Here is a 12,057-nt window from a genome sequence, read left to right on the forward strand (position 1 = left end):
ATAGGGTCCTCATTGGCCCGGTCCGGTTCTCCTTCCTCTCTTTTTTTGCTGAAATGAAATGCCGGTCCGGTTCGCTGGAAATCGTCGTACGGTGGGCCAGTGACGGAGCCGCGCGTTACCGTTTTGTCGCCGTCTCATCATCAGAGATCGTGCTCCGTGGTTCAGGACATGGAGGAAAAATTTCTTCGGCGGCGGGCCAGATTCGCGGGAGAGGATGGCGGAGGACGGGATGGAGTTCCCCGCCCGACGGAGAACCGAACCCCTCTCTCTCTCTCTCTCCGCCGTCGGCATCCAGGCCGTCGCCGCGCTGCCCGGCGAGCTCGTCTGCCGCATGCCAGGTTCGGCCGCCACGCCCGAGCTCGGCCTCGTTCCTCTCCGTGCTCTGCCAGCTAGCTCCTCTCCGGCATCGAGCTCCTCTGGCCTCCTCCTATGCCCGTGCCCCCGTTTCGCGCCGCCATCTCCAACCCCACGCGATGCAGAAAAACGGGATCGAGAGAGCAGACCAGAGGGAAAGAAGAGAGGAGAAGGGCACCACCTCGACGCCGGCCCGTGCTCACGCCGCGCACGAGCTTTTCCTCGCGCCACCAGCCAGCCATCATCCTGCTGCCGAGGACGAGGCCGACCGTACGCGATGCGCTCAGGAAGACAAAGGAAGACATGGGATGGATTTGGAAAATTACCGCAACGGGGAAATATCATGTGCTACCGAAAATGTGAACATGGTTCTACCCGCGCCACGCGAATAGTAAATCTGCGCGTTCACCGTCACGATGTTTTTGCAAATAGACCTTGTGCTTTTAGGTAATCGAACCTGCAATCCTCGTGTTAAGTAAATCCGAACCAGTACGTGTGAGATCAAAGAAAAAAACAGCGACCCGCACTATCCTGCCTCCCCCGATCCCATCTCCACTTCCAGCGCGCCTGTAACGTGCCTGATCTAGATCTACCAGCAGGAGAAGGAAGAGGGGAAAGGGGGCAGGTAAGGATGCCAGAGGAGGAAGAACAGCTTCGCTCCAATATTAGTTTTACAGATAATTCTCGATGCCTTCTCACGCCGGTGGTTGGTTCCTTTATACATCAGGCCACCACACACGCGTCCAACACCACTCACGCTCCTTTCTCCTCTGGTAGGCTCTGACCGCTGGGTCCGGCCAGCGGTGTCTCAGGGCCCCGCATGTCAGTCGTGACATTGCCCCCCCTCCCCCTTGGAACGCGACTTGTCCCCAAGTCGTGGAGCAGCCTGGAAAGCGTTGTTGTAGAGTCATATGATTTTCCCAAGTTGCCAGGGACAATGGCAGAGCGCCCCATTACACCAACACTCTCTGCTCCGGCACACCTTGCACTTGGACGTTCTTGCTGTCCAGAATCGCCATCGGTTGATGCTCCGCCTGCAAAATGTGGTTAGCCGGAGGAATTTGGGTACTTACAGGGAATTGAACACCAATTGCCCGTTTCAGTTGCGAAACATGCACCACTGGGTACGGTCCATAGTAACGGAATGCCAGCTTCTGGTATGGCCGTTGCGCAATCGATGTTTGAATGAAAGGCTGGAGCTTGAGGAAGACCAGGTCCCCCACTTCGAACTCCCTATCGGTCCTATGCTTGTCAGCCTGCCTCTTCATGCGGTCCTGAGCATGTTTTAGTTGTTGTTGCAGATGTTGTAGCATGATTTCTCTTTCATGCAACCACGTGGCCAAGTCTGGAACCGAGCTCTCCTCCACTTGATCCACGCCGAACTCACGAGGTAATTGCCCATAAATCACTTCAAACGGTGTATGCCCGAGGGAGGAATGGAACGATGTGTTATACCAGTATTCCGCGAGGAAGAGCCACTTACTCCAATTCCCCGGACAAGAATGCACAGAGCAGCGTATATATCCTTCAAGGCATTGGTTCACTCTTTCCGTTTGACCATCCGTCTGGGGATGGTAAGATGAGCTGAGTCGCAGTTGAGTCTTGGACAGTTTGAAAAGCTCCTGCCAGATCGCGCTGGTAAAGATACGGTCACGGTCTGATATGATAGCCAAGGGAAGCCCATGCAACTGGAAGATCTCCTTCATGAACACCGTCACCACTGTGAGGGCAGTGAATGGGTGTTTCAAGGGTAAAAAATGGGCATATTTGGAGAATTTGTCCACAATCACCAAGATAACGTCATACCCTCCAGACTTTGGCAGGCCTTCTATGAAATCCAAGGAGATGACTGCCCAAGGTCGTTTAGGAATGGGTAAGGGTTGTAACAGCCCCGCTGGAGACACCCGCTCCGTTTTTGCTTGTTGGCAAGTGACACATGTCCTGACAAACTGCTTCACCATGTCCTTCAACCCTTTCCACGCAAACAACCTCTTCACACTATTGTACGTAGCATGGAATCCCGAGTGTCCTCCGACCGCGCTGTCGTGCAAGGCTCGTATGATGGAAGTTTGTATATCAGCATCATCACCAATCCATATACGCTTCTGATAGCGCAACACTCCTTACAGAGAGAAATCCTTGTCGGCATCTGGGTCCAATGCTAGGCGCGCTAGACGCTGCTGTATCTCTGCATCCTCTCTATAGCTGGCCAGAACTACCTCCAACCATGCTGGTTTGCACACAGCCACTGCCAAAATCTCCAGGCTGTCCTCGTGTTCACGCCTGGACAGCGCGTCTGCAGCCTTGTCGTGATGCCGGCCTTGTACTGGATTTGAAACTGGAGTCCAACAAGTTTAGTAAATGCTCGTTGTTGAATTGGGGTATTCAACCTCTGGTCCGTCAAGTTCAATAAGTGATACGTCTCCAACGTATCTATAATTTTTTATTGCTCCATGCTATATTATCTTCTGTTTTGGACATTATTGGGCTTTATTATTCACTTTTATATTATTTTTGGGACTAACCTATTAACTGGAGGCCCAGCCCAGAATTGTTGATTTTTGCCTATTTCAGAGTTTCGCAGAAAAAGAATATCAAATGGAGTCCAAACGGAATGAAACCTTCGGGAACGTGATTTTCGGAACGAACATGATCCAGAGGACTTGGACCCTACGTCAAGAAATCAAGCAGGAAGCCACGAGGTAGGGGGCGCGCCTACCCCCCTAGGCACGCCCTCCACCCTCGTGGGCCCCACGTTGCTCCACCGACGTACTCCTTCCTCCTATATATACCTACGTACCCCCAAATGATCAGATACGGAGCCAAAAACCTAATTCCACCGCCGCAACCTTCTGTACCCACGAGATCCCATCTTGGGGCCTGTTCCGGAGCTCCGCCGGAAGGGGCATCGATCACGGAGGGCTTCTACATCAACACCATAGCCTCTCCGATGAAGTGTGAGTAGTTTACCTCAGACCTTCGGGTCCATAGTTATTAGCTAGATGGCTTCTTCTCTCTTTTTGGATCTCAATACAATGTTCTCCCCCTCTCTTGTGGAGATCTATTCAATGTAATCTTCTTTTGCGGTGTGTTTGTTGAGACCGATGAATTGTGGGTTTATGATCAAGTTTATCTATGAACAATATTTGAATCTTCTGAATTCTTTTATGTATGATTGGTTATCTTTGCAAGTCTCTTCGAATTATCAGTTTGGTTTGGCCTACTAGATTGATCTTTCTTGCAATGGGAGAAGTGCTTAGCTTTGGGTTCAATCTTGTGGTGTCCTTTCCCAGTGACAGTAGGGGCAGCAAGGCACGTATAGTATTGTTGCCATCGAGGATAACAAGATGGGTTTTTTATCATATTGCATGAATTTATCCCTCTACATCATGTCATCTTGCTTAAAGCATTACTCTATTCTTATGAACTTAATACTCTAGATGCATGCTGGATAGCGGTCGATGTGTGGAGTAATAGTAGTAGATGCAGGCAGGAGTCGGTCTAGTTGTCTCGGACGTGATGCCTATATACATGATCATACCTAGATATTCTCATAACTATGCTCAATTCTGTCAATTGCTCAACAGTAATTTGTTCACCCACCGTAAAATACTTATGCTCTTGAGAGAAGCCACTAGTGAAACCTATGGCCCCCGGGTCTATTTTCCATCATATTAATCTCCCAACACTTAGCTATTTCTTTTGCCGTTTTTATTTTGCTTTCTTTACTTTGCATCTTTATCACAAAAATACCAAAAATATTATCCTATCATATCTATTAGATCTCACTCTCATAAGTGACCGTGTAGGGATTGACAACCCCTTATCGCGTTGGTTGCGAGGATTTATTTGTTTGTGTAGGTGCGAGGGACTTGTGTGTAGCCTCCTACTGGATTGATACCTTGGTTCTCAAAAACTGAGGGAAATAGTTACGCTACTTTGCTGCATCACCCTTTCCTCTTCAAGGGAAAACCAACGCAGTGCTCAAGAGGTAGCAAGAAGGATTTCTGGCGCCGTTGCCGGGGAGGTCTACACAAAAGTCAACATACCAAGTACCCATCGCAAACCCTTATCTCTCGCATTACATTATTTGCCATTTGCCTCTCGTTTTCCTCTCCCCCACTTCACCCTTGCCATTTTATTTGCCCTCTCTTTTCCGTTCGTCTTTTCGTTTGCCTTGATGTCTTACTTGGCTCGTTTGTACGTTTGGTTGAAATAGTTGAGTATTTATTCCTAAACAGAGAAGCTAATATCTATGGATCCTCATCCGCTTGCCAATATTTTTAAGAGATCCAATTATGTTGAACCAATTCCTAGTGATTTGGATGCACTAGATTATCTTTATAAGGTTTTGCTTGAAATCCGTGAATCTGAAAATTGTGATGAAGTGCTTTATGAAGTGATTCACGATAGATCTTTGAATAAAAAGCATGATTGCAATGATTTCATTGATGTAAATTATGCTAATAATATGCAAAACCCTAAGCTTGGGGATGCTACTTTTGCTATGCCCACTACCTGTTGCAATAACCATGATTGGGGAGATTCTTCTTATGATCTTGAAAATTTATTTAAGCCCCATGATGAATATAAGATTGATAATAGTGTTTGCAATAATATTGAAAGTGGGTTTGGAAGAGTGTCAACTTTAGATCCCACATATTTGGATAATATTCAATCTTATGAAATTTTTGATAAAAGTGGGCTTGGAGAAATCATGACTTTAGTTAATGATAATCCCACTATTTTGGAAGAGTGTCAACTTCGCATGCATGTGGATCATGTTGAGAATATGTTATGTGATAGCTATATTGTTGAAATTTCTTATCACCCTACATGTAATTATTATGAGAGAGGAAAATATGGTTATAGAAATTTTCATGTTACTAAATTACCTCTCGTTATGTTGAGATTGCTATTGTTCCTTTCCGCTTCCTTGCATATGCTAGTTTTTGCTTGCTATGATATTTTGTTTTTCTATAAGATGCCTATGCATAGGAAGTATGTTAGACTTAGATGTGTTTGTCACGTGTTTTATGATGCTCTCTTTGTGCTTCAATTCTTGTCTTTCATGTGAGCATCATTAAAATTATCAATGCCTAGCTAAAAGGCTTTAAAGAAAAGCGCTTGTTGGAAGACAACCCAATATTTTTCCTTGCTGTTATTCAATAAATATTTGTTCTAGCCTCTGGTTAGATGTGTTTTTATGTTTTAATTAGTGTTTGTGCCAAGTTAAACCTATAGGATCTTATTGGATGATAGTTATTTGATCTTGCAGGAAATTCCAGAAACTTTCTGTTCACGAAAATAATTGTTAAAAATCACCAGAACATGATAAAATATTGATTCCAATTGCTGCTAATCAATAAACAAATTTTCTAGGTCTTCCTATTTTGGCTGATTTTTTTGAGTTCCAGAAGTTTGCATTAGTTACAGATTACTACAGACTGTTCTGTTTTTGACAGATTCTGTTTTTCGTGTGTTGTTTGCTTATTTTGATGAATCTATGGCTAGTAAAAGAGTTTATAAACCATAGAGAAGTTGGAATACAGTATTTTTAACACCAATATAAATAAAGAATGAGTTCATTACAGTACCTTGAAGTGGTCTTTTGTTTTCTTTCGCGAACGGAGCTCACGAGATTTTCTGTATTTTGTGTTGTGAAGTTTTCAAGTTTTGGGTGAAAGATTTGATGGATTATGGAACAAGGAGTGGCAAGAGCCTAAGCTTGGGGATGCCCATGTCACCCCCAAGATAATCTAAGGACACCAAAAAACCAAAGCTTGGGGATGCCCCGGAAGGCATCCCCTCTTTCATCTACTTCCATCGGTAACTTTACTTGGAGCTATATTTTTATTCACCACATGATATGTGTTTTGCTTGGAGCGTCTTGTATGATTTGAGTCTTTGCTTTTTAGTTTACCACAATCCTCCTTGCTGTACACACCTTTTGAGAGAGACACACATGATTCGGAAATTATTAGAATACTCTATGTGCTTCACTTATATCTTTTGAGTTATATAGTTTTTGCTCTAGTACTTCACTTATATCTTTTAGAGCACGGTGGTGGATTTGTTTTATAGAAACTATTGATCTCTCATGCTTCACTTAGATTATTTTGAGAGTCTTAAATAGCATGGTAATTTGGTTAAATAATCCTAATATTCTAGGTATTCAAGATTAGTAAAAACTTTCTTATGAGTGTGTTGAATACTAAGAGAAGTTTGATGCTTGATGATTGTTTTGAGATATGGAGGTAGTGATATCAAAGTTGTGCTAGTTGAGTAGTTGTGAATTTGAGAAATACTTCTGTTGAAGTTTGCAAGTCCCGTAGCATGCACGTATGGTAAACGTTATGTAACAAATTTGAAACATGAGGTGTTCTTTGATTGTCCTCCTTATGAGTGGCGGTCGGGGACGAGCGATGGTCTTTTCCTACCAATCTATCCCCCTAGGAGCATGCGCATAGTGCTTAGTTTTTGATGACTTGTAGATTTTTGCAATAAGTATGTGAGTTCTTTATGACTAATGTTGAGTCCATGGATTATATGCACTCTCACCTTTCCACCATTGCTAGCCTCTTCGATACCGGGCATTGCCCTTTCTCACATTGAGAGATGGTGCAAACTTCGCCGGTGCATCCAAACCCCGTGATATGATACGCTCTTTCACACATAAACCTCCTTATATCTTCCTCAAAACAGCCACCATACCTACCTATTATGGCATTTCCATAGCCATTCCGAGATATATTGCCATGCAACTTTCCACCATTCCGTTTATCATGACACGTTCATTATTGTCATATTGCTTTGCATGATCATGTAGTTGACATAGTATTTGTGGCAAAGCCACCATTCATAATTCTTTCATACATGTCTCTCTTGGTTCATTGCATACCCCGATACACCGCCGGAGGCATTCACATAGAGTCATACTTTGTTCTAGTATCGAGTTGTAATCATTGAGTTGTAAATAGATAGAAGTGTGATGATCATCATTTTCTAGAGCATTGTCCCAAGTGAGGAATAAAAAAAAGAGAAAGGCCATAAAAAAAGAGAAGCCCAAAAAAATGAGAGAAAAAGAGAGAAGGGACAATGTTACTATCCTTTTACCACACTTGTGCTTCAAAGTAGCACCATGATCTTCATGATAGAGAGTCTCTTGTTTTGTCACTTTCATATACTAGTGGGAATTTTTCATTATAGAACTTGGCTTGTATATTCCAACAATGGGCCTCCTCAAGTGCCCTAGGTCTTCGTGAGCAAGCAAGTTGGATGCACACCCACTTAGTTTCTTTTGTTGAGCTTTCATATATTTATAGCTCTAGTGCATCCGTTGCATGGCAATCCCTACTCCTTGCATTAACATCAATCGATGGGCATCTCCATAGCTCATTGATTAGCCTCGTTGATGTGAGACTTTCTCCTTTTTTGTCTTCTCCACATAACCCCCATCATCATATTCTATTCCACCCATAGTGCTATGTCCATGGCTCACGCTCATGTATTGCGTGAAGGTTGAAAAAGTTTGAGATTACTAAAATATGAAACAATTGCTTGGCTTTTCATCGGGGTTGTGCATGATGAGAGCATTCTTGTGTGATGAAAATGGAGCATGACTAAACTATATGATTTTGTAGGGATGAACTTTCTTTGGCCATGTTATTTTGAGAGGACATAATTGCTTAGTTAGTATGCTTGAAGTATTATTATTTTTATGTCAATATGAACTTTTGTCTTGAATCTTTCGGATCTGAATATTCATACCACAATTAAGAAGAATTACATTGAAATTATGCCAAGTAGCATTTCCGCATCAAAAATTCTGTTTTTATCATTTACCTACTCGAGGACGAGCAGGAATTAAGCTTGGGGATGCTTGATACGTCTCCAATGTATCTATAATTTTTGATTGCTCCATGCTATATTATCTTCTGTTTTGGACATTATTGGGCTTTATTATTCACTTTTATATTATTTTTGGGACTAACCTATTAACCGGAGGCCCAACCCAGAATTGTTGTTTTTTGCCTATTTCAGAGTTTCGCAGAAAAAGAATATCAAACGGAGTCCAAACGGAATGAAACCTTCGGGAACGTGATTTTCGGAACGAACATGATCCAGAGGACTTGGACCCTACGTCAAGAAATCAAGTAGGAAGCCACGAGGTAGGGGGGCGCGCCTACCCCCTGGGCGCGCCCTCCACCCTCATGGGCCCCACGTTGCTCCACCGACGTACTCCTTCCTCCTATATATACCTACGTACCCCCAAACGATCAGATACGGAGCCAAAAACCTAATTCCACCGCCGCAACCTTCTGTACCCACGAGATCCCATCTTGGGGCCTGTTCCGGAGCTCCGCCGGAAGGGGCATCGATCACGGAGGGCTTCTACATCAACACCATAGCCTCTCCGATGAAGTGTGAGTAGTTTACCTCAGACCTTTGGGTCCATAGTTATTAGCTAGATGGCTTCTTCTCTCTTTTTGGATCTCAATACAATGTCCTCCCCTCTCTTGTGGAGATCTATTCGATGTAATCTTCTTTTGCGGTGTGTTTGTTGAGACCGATGAATTGTGGGTTTATGATCAAGTTTATCTATGAACAATATTTGAATCTTCTGAATTCTTTTATGTATGATTGGTTATCTTTGCAAGTCTCTTCGAATTATCAGTTTGGTTTGGCCTACCAGATTGATCTTTCTTGCAATGGGAGAAGTGCTTAGCTTTGGGTTCAATCTTGCGGTGTCCTTTCCCAGTGATAGTAGGGGCAGCAAGGCACGTATAGTATTGTTGCCATCGAGGATAACAAGATGGTTTTTTTTATCATATTGCATGAATTATCCCTCTACATCATGTCATCTTGCTTAAAGCGTTACTCTGTTCTTATGAACTTAATACTCTAGATGCATGCTGGATAGCGGTTGATGTGTGGAGTAATAGTAGTAGATGCAGGCAGGAGTCGGTCTAGTTGTCTCGGACGTGATGCCTATATACATGATCATACCTAGATATTCTCATAACTATGCTCAATTCTGTCAATTGCTCAACAGTAATTTGTTCACCCACCGTAAAATAGTTACGCTCTTGAGAGAAGCCACTAGTGAAACCTATGGCCCCCGGGTCTATTTTCCATCATATTAATCTTTCAACACTTAGCTATTTCTTTTGCCGTTTTTATTTTGCTTTCTTTACTTTGCGTATTTATCACAAAAATACCAAAAATATTATGCTATCATATCTATCAGATCTCACTCTCGTAAGTGACCGTGTAGGGATTGACAACCCCTTATCGCGTTGGTTGCGAGGATTTATTTGTTTGTGTAGGTGCGAGGGACTTGTGTGTAGCCTCCTACTGGATTGATACCTTGGTTCTCAAAAACTGAGGGAAATACTTACGCTACTTTATTGCATCACCCTTTCCTCTTCAAGGGAAAACCAACGCAGTGCTCAAGAGGTAGCAATAAGCTCTTCTGGTCAGTGCAGATCAGGAACGGTGCATGCTGTAAGTAGGGCCTCCAATGGTCGACTGCAAGAAGTAGAGAAAGGCACTCCTTTTCGTACGCAGATAGTCCCAAGTTCTTGGAGCACAGTGCCTTGCTGAGATATGCCAGTGGGTGATGGTCTTGCATGAGCACGGCGCCCACTCCCGTGGCACTAGCATCTGTCTCAACGACAAACACTTTGTTGAAGTCAGGTAGCGCAAGAACCGGCGCTTCTATCAGGGCCTTTTCGAGCGAGGAGAAGGCTGCCTCCATGGTCGGGGTCCAGATAAACGGAGCATTTTTCTTCAGCAGATTAGCGAGTGGCCTACTGATAATGCCAAAGTTCCAGACGAACTTCCTGTAGTATCCTGCTAAGCCCAAGAACCCCCTCAAGTGACGCACTGTTCTTGGTGTAGGCTAGTCCCGAACAGCTGCCACTTTTGTTTGATCCGTGGCTACTCCTTCTTCACTGATATGATGGCCAAGGTAGTCAATTTGCGGCTGGGCAAATGTGCATTTAGAGAGATTCACCTTGAGCCCATTGTCATTCAACAGCTGTAGCACTCGCCTCAATTGGTCGCAGTGCGCACGGAGAGTTGCAGAATGGACCAAAATGTCATCCATGAACACCAGTACTCTGTCGCACAAGACAGGTGACAGGACCGTGTTCATACCTCCTTGAAAGGTGGTCGTCCCCCCAGTGACACCGTATGGCAGCACTCTGAACTGATAATGCCCCTGATGGGTTTTGAACGCTGTTTTCATCTCATCCTCTTCCTTAAGACAGATTTGATGGTACCCAGCATGGAGGTCAAGCTTAGAGAACCAGCATGATCCTGCCAACTCGTCCAACAATTCATCAATGACCGGGAGGGGATAAGTGGTCTTCATAGTCACCGCGTTGAGGTGTCGGTAATCCATGCACAGACGCCCACGTTTGATATTTCTTCTTCACAAGCAGAATTGGTGAAGAAAACGGGCTCTGGCTCTCCACAATCAATCCCGCCTTCAGCATTTTCTTTACTTGAGCTTCGATTTCCATTTTTGGCTCTAGGGTGTACCGGTAAGGGCGTATGTTGACTGGCTTGACTCTTGGAAGCAATGGAATCGAGTGATCCCATGCTCGATGTGGCGGCAACTTCGTTGGTTCCTCAAACACCGCCTGAAACTGGTCCAACACTTGTTGTATCTCCTCTGGTATGTCGCTGACAGTGACTCCGGATGGCGATATCTTCAGGGCCACAATATGTGTGACTGCATTCGATGCTTCCAGCGAGCACAGTTGGTCTAGCGAGATGTGTTGTAGAGAATGTAACTGGCTCTGCACACCCACCAGTGAGATCTGACTCTCCTTGTGCTTGAACTGTAGTATCTTCTCTGTCCAATCAACCCACATTAAGCCACACTGTTGTAACCAATCCATCCCGACAACCATATCATAGCATCCTAGTGGCAGAACTCGCAGACCAGTCTCGAATTTGTGCCCTTGAGTTTTCCACCCACATTTTGGAACGAACCCTGTGCACTGCAAGGCGCCCCCATCAGCGATCTTGACTGTAATGGGAGTCGGAGGTGTGACCTTGTGTGGAATTCTGGCTGCAACCGCTTCGCTGATGAAGCTGTGGGAGCTCCCAGAGTCCACCAGAATAACCACCGCCTGGTCGCCAATGCTACCGATGAGCCTGACAGTATGGGGTGTTGTCTGTCCCGTAGTCGCTACCTTAGAGATGGACATGAGAACTTCATCATCCGAATCATGCTCTAGGGCTGCCGGCTCCATTGGATTTGCTTGTAGCAAGTCCAATAGCTCCTCTACCACATGAAGTTGCACGGTCGGGCCACATTGGTGGCCTTGCCCCCATCTCTCGCCACATTTGAAGCATATTCCGCGAGCTTGGCGGTAATTGCGCAAGGCCGCCACTCGATCGTCGCCTCGGCCTTGATCTCGATCACGCAGCTCTGGCGCTCATGCCACGTCCAGGCCGCGATGGTCCTCCGCCGCCGCCGGTGGCCCCGACAGCATTTGACGCACTTGAGGTGCAGCCATCGCCAGGAGAGGGCGCGGTGGGGCACCCCACTGCTCTTGCCGATGATAATCCCGACGGGGAAGTGCCTCCAACAGCTCCTCCTGCATAGATGCCAAGGAAAACGCAAAGTACAAGTCGTGGGGTTGATGTAACATAACGCCTGCTCTAATTTCAGGTTTCAGCCCTTCC

This window comes from Aegilops tauschii, chromosome 3 (genome assembly GCF_002575655.3).
Source record: "Aegilops tauschii subsp. strangulata cultivar AL8/78 chromosome 3, Aet v6.0, whole genome shotgun sequence".
Classification (NCBI taxonomy): Eukaryota; Viridiplantae; Streptophyta; class Magnoliopsida; order Poales; family Poaceae; genus Aegilops; species Aegilops tauschii.